This window comes from Tamandua tetradactyla, chromosome 21, assembly GCF_023851605.1.
Source record: "Tamandua tetradactyla isolate mTamTet1 chromosome 21, mTamTet1.pri, whole genome shotgun sequence".
NCBI classification, from domain to species: Eukaryota; Metazoa; Chordata; class Mammalia; order Pilosa; family Myrmecophagidae; genus Tamandua; species Tamandua tetradactyla.
Genome location: NC_135347.1, coordinates 50,764,882 through 50,779,249, shown reverse-complemented (window position 1 = coordinate 50,779,249; position 14,368 = coordinate 50,764,882). Strand labels below are relative to the sequence as shown.

General features: G+C 39.8%; 1 protein-coding gene across 2 annotated transcripts in view; it reads left to right on the top strand.

Moving 5' to 3' along the window:
- The window catches only part of MSH3 (mutS homolog 3), a 241,458-nt gene that overhangs the window by 128,458 nt on the left and 98,632 nt on the right, over positions 1-14,368 (top strand). The window lies entirely within an intron of this gene.

The following is a 14,368-nucleotide window of genomic DNA, read 5'->3' as shown; positions in this document are numbered from 1 at the left end:
TTGGACTTTTTTCCTTAATTGACTGCTCAGGTCATTAGTTGTGTATAGGATCATTACTGATTTTTGCACATTAATTTTATAACCTGCCACCTTGCTGAATTTGTTTATTAGCTCAAGTAACTTTGTTTTAGACTTCTCAGAATTTGTCAAGTACAGTTTCATATCATCTGCAAATAATGTAAGTTTTACTCCTTCCTTTCCAATTTGGAAGCCTTTTATTTATTTTCCTGCCTAATTGCTCTAGCTAGAACTTTGAGTACAATGTTGAGTCATAATTCTTTTGTTGTTTTTTTTAATTGTGAAAAATAATATGTACGAAAAAGCAATAAATTTCATAGTACATCACAACAATTAGTCATAGAATAGATTTCAGAATTTGGTATGGGTTGAAGTGTCACAATTTTATGTTCTTCCTTCTAGCTGCTCTAAGATACTGGAGATTAAAAGAAATATCAATATAATGATTCAGGAGTCATACTCATTTGTTAAATCCTATCTTCTCTGTTATAATTCCACCTTCTCCTTTGATTTTCTCCCACTCTTTAGGGGTATTTGGGCTATGCCCATTCTAAATTTTTCATGTTGGAAAGGGCTTTCAATAACATGGGATAGGAAGGTGAAACTACTTGAATCAAGTTTTTAAGAGGCTGTCCCCTCTGGGGTTTCAGGACTTATCTGGCCTAGGAACCCATCTAGAGGTTGTAAGTTTCTGGAAAGTAATCATAGTGCATGGAACCTTTGTAGAATCTCAGATAAAACCCTAGGTGTTCTTTAGGGTTTGTAGGAATGGTTTTGTTTTGGGTTTGGCAAACCATGCTAAGTAGCAATATCTAGCTGAAGCTTACATAGAACTAGCCTCCAGTGTGGCCTCTCAACTGTATTTGAACTCTCTCAGCCACTGATACCTTATTTGTAACAATCTTTTCCCCCTTTTTGTTGATCCCACGGTGCCAGAGCCAGACTCATCCCTGGGGGTCATCTCCCATGTTGCCAGGAAGATTTACCCCCCTGGATGTCATGTTCCGTGTAGTGGGGAGGGTAATGAGTTCACTTGTACAGTTGGGCTTAGAGAGAGAGAGAGCAACGAAAGAGGTCCTCTTAAAGTAACTCTTAGCATAACTATAGGTAGGCTTAGCTTCTCCACATCATGAATAGTCTTCACAAGAGTATTAGTCAATTTCAAGATTAAGGGCTTGGCCTATTGACTTGGAAGTCCCTAATACTTGAGACAAGTATTAGGAGTTCCCCTGGTGGTAAAGTTTAATAGTTCCATATTTTTTCTCCCAACCCTCAAGGGGCTTTCCAATACTTTTTGATTATCTACTCAATGTATTTTGGGATGTATCCAAGCATTACATTAAGCTATTCAGAATTACCGCCCTTATTCCTATTCTGGACTCCACATGTTTGGGTTGTTTAAATAATCTATCCAGATAGGCTGAGTTAGATTATGTGCTACAGAAAATTTAGCTTTTTGAACAAAATAAACCTCTCTTCCTTTAGTCTCATAGAGTAGGCGAAGTTCTAATATAGAGAAAATGGCCTCCTTACCCCTGTAGTCTGATTTACCTTAGTCCAACCCAGTTTGCTTCATTCTCATTGCTAATTGAACCCCAGATTCTTTTTCAGTTTCTTTCACAGTTGTTGCATGTGGTAGTGCAGACCTTCAGAACTGAAGAACTCCTGGTCTGAGCCTTAGGTAACACACGGGTACCCAAAGTTCCTGGGAAATATCAGGTTATACATGTAACACAGCCTCTCAAAATCTAGAAATAACAAAGCTCCAGACTAGATGTAACTGCTACAAGAGCTTACAGTCTAGGCCCCAATTTTTTTATGAGTGTTTTCTGAATGAGACCACACGATATTTGTTCTTTTGTTTCTGGCTTATTTTGCATCACAAAATGTCCCACAGGTTCATTCACGATGTTGCAGACCTCATGACTTTGTTCCTTTCAGTAGCAGAACAATATTCAATCATATATATACCACAGTTCACCATTCTACTTCTTAATCAGTGTATCCTTCAGCCACCTCCATCCATTGGGCGTCATGAATAATGTCTGTTCCATTTGAAACTATTATGTACCCCTGAAAAGCCATGTTTTGATCCTGATCCAATCTTGTGGGGCCAGAACCATTGCTTAGGCTTTAAACTTTGATTGAATTACTTCCATGGAGCTGTGACACATCCAATTATGGGTATGACCCTTTGATTAAATGGAGATGTGACTCCACTCATTTGCAGTGATTAGCTTACTGGAGTACTTTAAAAAGGGAAACATTTTGGGAGAAACCTTAGATGCAGACGCTTGGAGAATAGTTGCTTCTGAGCTAGCAGAGAAGTGGATGTTTGGTGATACTTGGAATACTGACAGAGGGAGCAGATGCTTAGACATGGGGAGAGGCCAATAGATGTCATCATGTGCCTCCCAATGAGATGCTAAGCAAGCCAGAAACCAGAGTTGTGTCCTTTTGGTAACTAAGTGAAAGCCTATCGGCGCTTAGATAGGAAATCAGAAGTAGAAGCAAGGAACCAGGAAAAAGGACCAGCAGACGCCAACCATATATGCCTTGCCAGCTGATAGAGTTGTTGCAGACATCAGCCTTTCTTGAGTGAAATTAACCTCTTCTTGGTGCCTTAATTTGGACATTTTCACAGTCTTAGAGTACTTGTAATAAATTCCCTTTATAAAAGCCGTTCCACAACTCCATCCTGACCAAAAGGGGGAGAAGTATGACTAATAAAGTATCAGTGGCAGAGAGAGTTCAAATAGAGTCAAGAGGCTACTGTGGAGGTTGCTCTTACTCAAGCTTCAAGTAGACCTTGCTACCTATAAATAACCTGAAAACCCCCAATCAGAACCATTCCAGCTAATCCTAAAGAACACTAGGGTAATATATAAGATTCCACAAGGGTTCCATATACTAGAGTAACTTTCCAGAAACCTACACCCTCCAGATGGGTCCCTGGTCCAGATAAGTCCTGAAACCTATCCCAGCCTCTCCAGAACATCAGATAGTTCCATCTCCCTATCCCATATTGGTGAGAGACCCTTCCAATATCAAAAATTGAGAATGGCCATAGCCCAAACACCCCTAAAGAGAGAGATGGAAAGATCAAAGGTGATGGTGGAGTTATACATAGAAGATAGGATTTAACAAATGAATATGAATGCTGAATCATTAAACAGATATCTCTTTTAGTCTTCAGTATTTTAGAGCAACTGGAAGTAAAAACCTAAAATTGTGAAATTGTAACCCATATCAAACTTTGAAATATGTTCTACAATTAATTGTGGCGCTATGCTTTGAAATTTATTTTGTATATATGTTATTTTTCACAAAAAAAGAAAGGAAAAAAGTTGATTGGGAAGATAAAGTATTTAAGCCCTCTAGCATCCTATATTCTGGAGCAGCTAGAAGGAAAAATCTGAGAGGATCGTATGGTAGGTAGCCCATGACAAACTCTGGGATCTGACCTGTGACTACTTGTTGAAGAGTGCTTTGAAAAGTGTTGCTTTTTTATTTCTTTGCTTTGTATATATGTTATACTATACAATAAAAAAAGTTAAAAATTTAAAAAAATAAACTTAAAAAAAAAGCTGTTCTATTTCTGTTATATTGCATTCTGTAAGGTCTAGCAAAGTAATACAGATTTTGGTACAGGAGAGGCAGAGGTGGGGTGCTGCTGTAGTTTGCAAATACCGAACACATTAGAACAGTTTTTTAAATGGATAAAGGGAAGATTTTGGAGGATTTGTGAGGATTTTGATAGAGAAGGCCTGAATTGCTTTGAAGACATGTGGGTGCTTTGACGAGGCTTTAAACAAATATGAGGAATGTGGAAGGAAGGCAAACTATATTTGAAAGTGGCAGAGAATTTGGCTGAATTGTGTACTGCTGTTGGATGGAAGGTAGAATTTGAAGGTGACAACCTTGGATAATTAGCTGAGGAAAATTTCACACTGAATGTGGAAATTGCAGCCTGGTTGTTCCTTGAAGCTTATAGTAAAATGTGAGAGGAAAGAGATAGGTTAAGAACTGAACTCTTGTGTACAAAGAAAAGAGAAATTGGTGCACTGGAATGTTCTGGGCATCCCAAGAGTGAATAGGACCCCACATGAGCCTTTACCCAAACATAGACGCATGTAGCCATTACAGGCCAGACAAATATTGGAGGTGGTGTTATCCAAAAAGGATTTGTGGAAAATCCTATTGTCTGATAGTTATGATCCCTGCATACCACAAAGAAAATCAACAGGAGTGTTGCAGGATCTGTATAAATGTAACCACTGCCAGTCTGGACTAAAAGGGACAGAAAAGGGACAAATTGAAGGAAAAATTTACTTCAGAGGAAAAACTGTGGAAGCTAAGATCTGAAGCCAAGAAACCTTGGGCCAGGAGAGTGGACCCACCCATGTACTTGGAGAGGCTGAGTTTGCTCCAAAGGGAAAAGAGACTTCCACCTTGAAGTTCAGGGAGAGTTTTCCCACCCCAGCCCTCAGAGAGGGTGGAGCGCATAAACCAGGGATTAGGGGAAGCCTGGCTGCCACCTCATTTTTCTGGAAGGGTTGAGCATGTACCCAAGATGTCAGAGATCCCCTGTTTTGCCCTGAAGCTTGGAGAGAGTGGAGCCTAGAGAAGGGTGTCCCCCCCAACAAGCCTTAGTATTGCACCTCACCCCAGCCTTTGGAGAACGAGCAAGACCACTGCCTGGGTGGGAGTGCCGCTTTCTAAAGCTCTGGGATAAATGATGTTCACACTTTCAAATCCGATAGGGTTTGCCCTGCACATTTTTGAAACTGTTTTCATCTGGGGACCCCTGTGTTCCTTCCAGTTTCTCCCTGTGGAAATGGAAACGTATATCCTTTGTCCTTCTTTTGTATATTGGCAGCAGATTACACTTGTTCTGAGTTTTACAGGTCCAGCCGGAGGAGAATTTTGCCTTAGTATAGACCATACCTGTTTGATGAGATTTTATATCGGTTTGACTTTATATTGTATTTGTATTGTTCCTGAAATGTTTGAAGTCTTTGTGATATTGTAATGGAATTAATTTTGAATATGGAAGGAACATGCATTTTTTAGGGTCCAGGTGATGGCCCCAATTTTCTTTTAAGTATTTTCTAAATGAGACCAAACAATATTTGCTGTTTCATTTCTGACTAATTTTGCATCACATAATAACCCACAGATTCATTTGCAACGTTGCCTCGTGACTTCGATCCTTCTGTAGCAGCACAATATTTGATCCCATGTATACACCACAGTTAACCATTCTACTTCTCATGTAACCTTCAGCTGCCTGCATCCGTAGGACATCATGTGTAAGGTCCAAGGTCACCATTCCATGTCTCACGTTTTTATCACTTGGTGTAATCATCAGCACTCTCAATTTTATACAGCTTTCATAGCTCCTAATACAAAAATAACTGATAAACACACCCTCACCAAACAAAAAATCCAAACCTCCCTTTAACTCTTATCCTTCCCCCTACCCCCATTATTTACCCCTGGTATTGCTGATAACACATGATTCTTTAAGAGAAATAGAATTTGAAAAGGGGGATATGCAGAAAAGAGTTAAAGCAGGCAGGACGAGATTACTATCCTTAGAGAGACCTGCTTACAAGTTGGCTCTTGGCTGTAGTGTGGGAACGTGAATTTTGGAATGATTCCCACACTCCCCTGGTAAGAATGCCTCGTTGGGCCTAAACTGTTTATGCAAACAGTATGGTTTATGCTGAAGACCTGCTTTTCTTCTGTGATTCTGGAATTTTGATATGTGGCAGGCAGAGAGTGCCTGTGTGACTAGCCTCAATAAAATCTTCTGGGCACTGTGTTTCTCATGAGCATCCTCATTAGCTGTGGACAACATTTCACACATATCGCCACAGTTTGTTGCTGGAGAAATTAAGTGTGCCTTATGTGACCCCACTGGGAGAGGATTTTCAGAAGCTTATGCCTAGCTTCCTCCAGATTTTGCCTCATGCGCCTTTTCTCTTTTCAGATTTGGGTCGTGTCCTTTCACTAAAGTAATCTAGGCTGTGAATTTGACTCTGTTCAGTCCTATCAGTCCTCCTAGCGACTCTTCGGACTTGGCGGTTATCCTGGGGACCCTGACACACCTGTCTTGTTCTTTTCCTTTCTAATATGCTAATTGGCAGCATTTAGGAATGCAGAGAAACCATTGTCTTCTTAAACAGATATATCTGTGTAATATTTTCTCAGGCTCTTTGAAAATCCTAGAGTACGTATCTATTATATTTTAAAAATCATTTAGAAGTTAATTTACAATAAAATTAAAGTTTTGTTTTATACAGCAATTCATAAATAAAATTAGTCACCAGAAACTTAGGCAAATGCTGAATGTGCTCTAAAAACAGTACATAGACAAAACTATTTTCAGGTATAGATTTCATGTGAAATGTGGTAGATGTTTTCGTTACGTTTATTTCCATTTTTAAATTAATAATAACAGCATTTAAAAGGGATATATGTAATGGGTTGATTTTTATGGATAATGTCTGCACTTCTTATTACCTTTGTGTAAATCAGAATTTGGTTTTCTTTCTTTTTTTTTTTTCTTTTGCATGGGTAGGCACCGGGAATCGAACTCAGTCTGTGGCATTGCAGGCATGGATAATGTCTGCACTTCTTATTACCTTTGTCTAAATCAGAATTTGGTATTCTCTCTTTTTTCTTTTGCATGAGTAGGCACCGGGAATTGAACTTAGTCTCTGGCATTGCAGGCGAGAACTTTGCCACTGAGGCACCGTTGCCCTCTTTTTTTTTTCCGGAGCAGGATGGGTGAGATATAGAGTCTTAAATTTCTCCCACAAGCCTTTAGTGAGGACATTTTCCTTCTATTGTAAAACTTGAGAAGAAAGGAATCTTTTATATTTTTGGTGTCTGAAATATTAATAAAGTACTTTCCTATGTCACTTAGAAGATTTCTGTCCAGATTCACACAACATGCATTCTAGCCAGGCATTATTTATGAGGTTGGTATCAAAGCACATAAAATATGGCTTCTTCCGCAAGGGTAAATAATGGAGAATCGATTGAGGATTTCAGGTCAGAGAACATACACTGTTGAATACATGAGGATGCTGGCATATAGAACCTTCAGTTCAGAAGATGTATGTAATTTTAATATCACTAGGCACTGAGAGAAGGAAATTTCTTTTAGATTTCAAAGGAAGAGTACAACAGCAGAATACATTACCAACTAAATATGAGAAACTCATTATTGCTCAAAAGGAATCAATCCAAATTAAAATTGCCCTGTGATTTCTCTTATTAAAACTCCTGCATAGTGAGGTGTGGAATTTAGTTCATCCTCTAGAGCAGCTAGTAAATAGCCAGAAACTGTACAGAACAACTGCTGGCAGGACACCAGTGACCAGGCATACAGTGTACACCAGTCTGGCCAGGTTGGAAGGGCTGAGATCCCAAAGAACTGTAAGTCTCACAAGCTGCAGAGGCTGGCAGCCCTCCACCATGGGCATGGTAGGCTGGTTCCCCAAAGGGAAAGAAAACAGACTCTTCTAGTAGCAAATGTTTAGCTCATCCAAGCTCCAGTTGCAGAATTAAGTAATAAATTCTGACTACTGAAAACAAGCCCGAGTCACAGATAAACCTGGATAAGCATGAAAGGAACCAGGTGTTTTCACCCCAGCAAAGATGGGAAGGGGCTAATGGGATAAAAAAGAGGCTTTTTGAGTTGGACAGCACAAAATACAGGAAAAGGGCTGAACCCCAAGAAAAGGAGGCACATAGACTCTGTGGATGCATAGAGCCATGCATCAACTCAAGCTCTTGATTGCAGACCCAGGGAGTGGGGGTCTGGCTTTTAAAAGGCTTTTTGTATTTTTTTTTGAAACCTCCTAACAGCTCATTGGATAGTACTGCAATCACTCACAAGATCCAGCACTGCACCAGGCAAGGGAGCAACTAAGACATGTCTGAGAGACAGAGTAACTAGACAGGTAAAAGGGGTTAATTCCCCAAAGGGCATATCTTCCCCAGATAAGTGGAGGCCCTCCTTCAGGGAATTCAGGCCCCAGGGGGCCTGAACTTTCTGAACTGAATGTCCTTCTCATTCTGTATACATCTACATATCTCTTGTCTTCCCTTGGCTCTCTCCATGCTCTGGCTTGCTTAACATCTCATGGCAGTGTCTGCTGGGCACCAAGCATCTCCAAACGTCTGTGTCACTTTTCTCCAAATGTAGGCATCTGTGTCAGTTCTACTCTGAAGTTTCTGTCGGCTCTGTCCTTTCTGAGGTTTCTCCATAATGTGTCCCCTTTTAATGACTAGTAAACTAATCAAGACCCACCTAGAATGGGAGGAGTCACATCTCCATCTAATCAAAAGATCACATCCACCGTTGGGCGTGTTATATCGTCATGTATATAATCTAATCAAAGCTCCCAGCCTACAGTGTTGACAGGATTAAATGAAAGGGTTGCCTCTACAACATTGGATCAGGATTTAAACATGGCTTTTCTGGGCTACATAATATTTTCAAACCGGCACATGGGTGAACAAATAAATATCAACATTGCAAGTTGTTGAAAATGGATGGTATACAGGAAGAAATAGAGACAATTCAAGTTAGGGTCTATAATCAGCATTAACATTGTAATATGCTTCCACTGAATATAATAAAGGGGTTATGCCAAAACTAAATGTCAACAAGTAGGAGGTATGGGGGAGGGATGTGGAATCTGTGTAAGAAAAGGAAGTCTTCAAATAGATTATGGTGCAATGGCATGTCTATTTACTTAGGTTGGATTTTATGGCATCCAAATAAAATGGTTTAAAACTGAACAGGGTGTATAGCTGGTTCAGTGGTTAGAATGTCTGTCTTTCATGCGGGAGACCTGGGTTTGATTCCTGGACCATGCACTGCCCTCCCCCCCCCCCAAAAAAAAGGGAGAGAAACTAGTGCTAGAGAAAATGTGAAGAAAGAGATGTACTTATTCACTGTTGGTAGGGAAGCTGAGAGATGCAGCCCCTCCTGAGAGCAGTGTGGTGGTTTCACAGGAGGGTAGGGGTGGGGTTGCCATATGATCCTGCAGCCCTGTTGCTTAGTATGGACCTGGAGGAACTGAGTGTGGGGACACAAATGGATGTTTCCACACTGGTGTTTATCGTGGCAGTGTTCATGATTCTCAGTAGATGGAGGTGGTGTAAGGGTGCAAAGACTGGGAAGGAAGGGGAAATTTTCTGTGTACATACAACCAACTACTGAGGAGTTGCAAGAAGGAATGATGTTGTGAAGCATGTAACTAGGTGAATGAACCTTAACGACTGTATGTTGAATGAAATGACAGAAACAGAAAGACAAAATTGTCATTCCTCACTCATATGGACTAACTATAACGTACAAACTCATAGAACTGAAGTTGAGAGCATGGGTTATCAGGTTGGGGCCTATTGTAAAGGGTCCTAGATTGTGAACTCTTATAGCAGTCTCATGTATTCAGGAGTTGTAACTGTTATTTCTAAATTCTGAGATATTGAGCTGTTTGTATAATAACCTGTTCATTCCCAGAAATTTCAGGTATTTATGTGACTCCTGATACTCAAATTAGAGCTCTGAAGCTATGCAAGTCAGCATTGCCACTTTCAGCAACTGTTTAAAAAGTTGATAAAGTGATCAGACTTCTACTAGTGAGAGACATGAATGAAGGTGATCTGGATAGGACTGAGGTAAACCAGAATACAGGATAAAGGATGATATGATCTATATTTTCAAACTTTACCTTCTTTATGAGACCAAAGGGAAAGATGTTTATTTGGTGCAAGATTTATATTTTGGGTAGCACATTACCTAATTTAACTTGTATGGTCAGTTTAGTTGAACCCCATAAGCACATGAAATCTTGAATAGGGCGTGAGATCTTGTTGGTTTGTACAGGTTAGTGTGATGCCCCGTTATATTAAGTCTTATTACAACCATAAGAAGTTTAGATTTATAGCCCAGAGGAATTTGGGCAGTGAATAAAGAAGCATTTTCAGAGTTCCCTTTGGGAACTGGGGAGGAAGGTGGAAATAACTTCCCCATCTGGGAAATTTCTGATATTCTAGCAAGCAGTGGGAACAACCAAATCAATAGGCTGAGCCCTCATTCTTGGGGTTTGACCCTATGAAACTTATTCCTGCAAAGGAGAAGCTAAGCCTACTTATAATTATGCCTAAGAGTCACCCCCTAGAGAACCTCTTTTGTTGCTCAGATGTGGCCTCTCTCTCTAAGCCAACTCAGCAGGTGAACTCTGTGCCTTACCCTCTAAGTGGGACATTAATTCCCACGAGTGTAATTTCCCTGGCAACGTAGGACAGAACTCCCAGGATGAGCCAGGACCCAGTATCATGAGATTGTGAAAGCCTTCTTAACCAAAAGGAGAAGACAGAAATGAGACAAAATAGAGTTTCAGTGGCCGAAAGATTTCAAACAGAGTCGAGAGGTTATTCTGGAGGTTATTCTTATGCATTATATAGATATATCCCTTTTTAGTTTGTGGTGTATTGGAGTGGCTGAAGAGAAGTACCTGTGTTCCAGTAGCCTTGATTCTTGAAGATGATCATGTAACAATATAACTTTTTCACTGTGACTTTGTGATTGTGAAAACCTTGTGTCTGATGCTCCTTTTATCCAGGTATGGATGGATAAGTAAAAACATAAGGATAAAAAATAAATAGTGTGTGTGTGGAAAGGATAAAGGTTAAACAGTTGAGTAGAATGAAATACTGGTGGTCAGTGAGAGGGAGGGGCTAAGAGTATGGGATGTATGAGTTTTATCTTTTTCTTCCTCTTTTTGAAGTGATGCAAATGTTCTAAAAATGAGTGTGGTGATTAATACACAACTATGTGATAATATTGTGAGCCCTTGTTTGTACACCATGTATAGAGTGTATGAGTGTAAAGATTTCTCAATAAAATATTTTTAAAAGAACTCATGTAATTAATTTAAAGAAACTCCTTCACAGTGCATCAAATTTGAGATGTACATTACTTGTTGAGCAAAAGGGGAAAAAACATGCCATTACCCATCCTTGCCCTCCCACACACATTTTTAAATACTGTTAATGAAGAAAAGAACTGGTACTTTTTTCTAGTGTTTTGTGCTAACTTAAGCCAGTTTGGTCATTTACAGATATTTTGGGTTCCTTTTGGTAGATATTGAGAGCCTCTCATAATTATCTGTATGTGTAGACTCTATGTCTCCCCACACACATCCTTTATACCAGGTAATAGACTTTTTAGCAAGCAAACACAAAAACCACCACTCCGACTGTTCTTTGAGGTCTTTGAAATTTCAGCTTTCTGTCTTTTTGTTATTCTATCAGTGCCTCATTTCAAAGGATCATTTGAGGCATAGGTGACAATATTCTAAGAGCAGGATTCCACATTTAGTTGTGGTTACGTGATAGAACCCTCAGCCGATTGGAGGAACAGGGGATGCCTTTAGAGTCCTAAGCCTAGAACACTGTTTCTCAGGTTTGGACAGTTGATTTACAAGATTGCCCTATTCTGTTTATGTGAGTAGACAGGCAACTGTGCCAGCTTGAAGGGATTATGTGCCTTAGAAAAGCCATGTTTTAATCCTGATCCATTTCCTGGATGGACCAGCTGTTTCTTTTAATCCTTATTTTAATCAGCACTGTAGGGTGGAAACTTGATTGGATTATCTCCAAGGAGATTTGGGTCCATTCCAGGTAGGTCTTGATTAGTTTACTGGAATCCTTTAAAAGAGGAAACGTTTTGGAGAAAGCTTAAGCCACGAGAGCCACAGAGCCCACATAGCCAGAGACCTTTGAAGATGAAGAAGGAATATGTCCCTGGGGGAGCTTCATGAAACAAGGAGCTGGGAGAGAATGCTAGCAGACATTGCCATGTTTGCCATGTGCCTTTCCACTTAAGAGAGAAACCCTGAACTTCCTCAGCCTTCTTGAACCAAGGTATCTGTTCTAGTTTGCTAGCTGCCAGAATGCAATATACCAAAAACGGAATGGCTTTTAACAAGGGGAATTTAATAAGTTGCAAGTTTACAGTTCTAAAGCCGAGAAAATGTCCCAATTAAAACAAGTCTATAGAAATGTCCAATCAAAGGCATCCAGGAAAAGATACCTTGGTTCATGAAGGCCGATGAAGTTCAGGGTCTCTCTCTCAAGTGAGATGGCACATGGCGAACACAGTCAGGGCTTCTCTCTTGGCTGAAAGGGCACATGGCGAATACGGTGTCATCTGCTAGCTTTGTCTCCTGGCTTCCTGTTTCATGAAGCTCCCCGGGAGGCATTTTCCTTCTTCATCTCCAAAGGTCGCTGGCTGGTGGACTCTGCTTCGTGGTGCTGCAGCATTCTCTGCTCTCTCTGAATCTCTCATTCTCCAAAATGTTTCCTCTTTTATAGGACTTCAGAAACTAATCAAGACCCACTCAAATGGGTGGAGACATGTCATCCCCTAATCCAGTTTAACAACCATTCTTAACTAAATCACATCAACCAGGGAGATGATCTCATTACAGTTTCAAATATACAGTATTGAATAGGGATTATTCTACCTTTATGAAATGAGATTTATATTAAAACATGGCTTTTCTTAGGGGGCATACTTCCTTTCAAACCAGCACAGTATCTTTCCCTGGAAGCCTTAAATTGGGCATTGGTTTAATTTGGACATTTTCACAACTTTAGAACTGTAAACTTGCGACTTAATAAATTCCCTTTTTAAAAAGTCTTTCTGTTTCTGATATATTGTATTCCACAGCTAGCAAACTAGAACAGAAACTGAACAGTTTCTGAATATCCACACATCTTAAATGGTCCTTAGTTCAGCAGTGAAAATTATTCCTTTTTTTAAATATTTTTATTGACAAAACAAAACAACATACAAACATGAACATTCTTAACATATGAACATTCCATACTTGGTGTACAATCAATGGCTCACAGTATCATCACATAGTTGTATATTCATCATCATAATCATTTCTTAGAACATTTGCATCACTCCAGAAAAAGAAATAAAAAGAAACCCCATCCATCCCATACCTCTTACCCCTCCTTCTCATTGGCCACTAGTATTTCCACCTACTCAATATATTTTAACCTTTGTTCCCCGAAAAGTATTCTTATACTTTGGCATTGATGAAAGGTAAAGGCAGCTAGCTGAGATGCTTTTAGAAGACGCCTCTGGATTTTGGGCTCTTGATGAGTTTTATTCATGCCAGCTGAGCACCTGTGCAGGCTCTGTGTTGAGTACGGTTCTCAAATGTTAAGTAACCATCCAGGGAGTAGGTTAAACCTAACTGCCAGAAACAGGGGTAATAAAGGGCTCATATCTAAACACCTGGGTACATGGTCAGATATTGTTCAAGCAGGGCATGAGCCCTTCCCACTCGCTCTTTGCCTATGAATCTATATGAGAACACCTGTCAGTTACACAGGCAGCTATTTTGCCTCATTGTTACTTTTTTGTTGTTGTTGCATTTTTTGGGGGGGTGGTGGTGCATGGTCAGGGAATCGAACCTGGGTCTCCTTCATGAAAGGCAAGCATTCTACCACTGAACCACCTGTGCACCCTCATTGTTACTTTTTGAAAATAATGTTTTACCTTTTTAAGGTTCCCTGGCAATTTGAAAGACATTCTTGGGGCTTTATATTTCAAAGGAAAGATAAAACAAAACTGTTGGCTTCCCCATAGGAAAATGGTACTTTCAGTTTAAATAGGCATTTGTTTGGCACACCTGCTTTCCTCTAGGCCCTGCAGGTGCTACAAGATAAGACATAAATACCCCTTGCCATTGAGTAGCTTAGATCTATTAAGAAGGGTACAAGAACATAAATTTCAGTAACTCAAGGCAAATTAAGGTAAGGGCTGTGAGGGGGATAGAAAGGGCCACATGTATCTGCTTTTGGTCTGTGTTGGAGTTGCTTCTCTCTGAAATTAACAAGTTGTCTTCCTTTGGGAGATTGCTCAGAGCTGCCACAGATAAATTACACTGCCAAAGGACAGTGTTGTGTTACTAGCAAAAGTTTCTAATATACAGTAAGTTCTTTTTCTTTTTCAAGACTCTGTGGCCTTATAGTTGGGGAAATCTTCTAGATGGAGAGGTTCTCTCATTGAGCACTGGTTTGTTGGCTTTGATCTTAGACTGTCTGGATACCTGGATGAATGCTTGTTTCCATAATAGGCTTGGGAAACCAGATTATATTAAGTCTTATTACAACCATAAGAAGTTTAGATTTATAGCCCAGATATTCATGCTTTCCTTTCAAATAGTTTAGTGACTAACCATAATTTTTCTTGCCTTTTAAAATAAGTCATCAAGTCCCAAGGGCTTTTGATATTAAG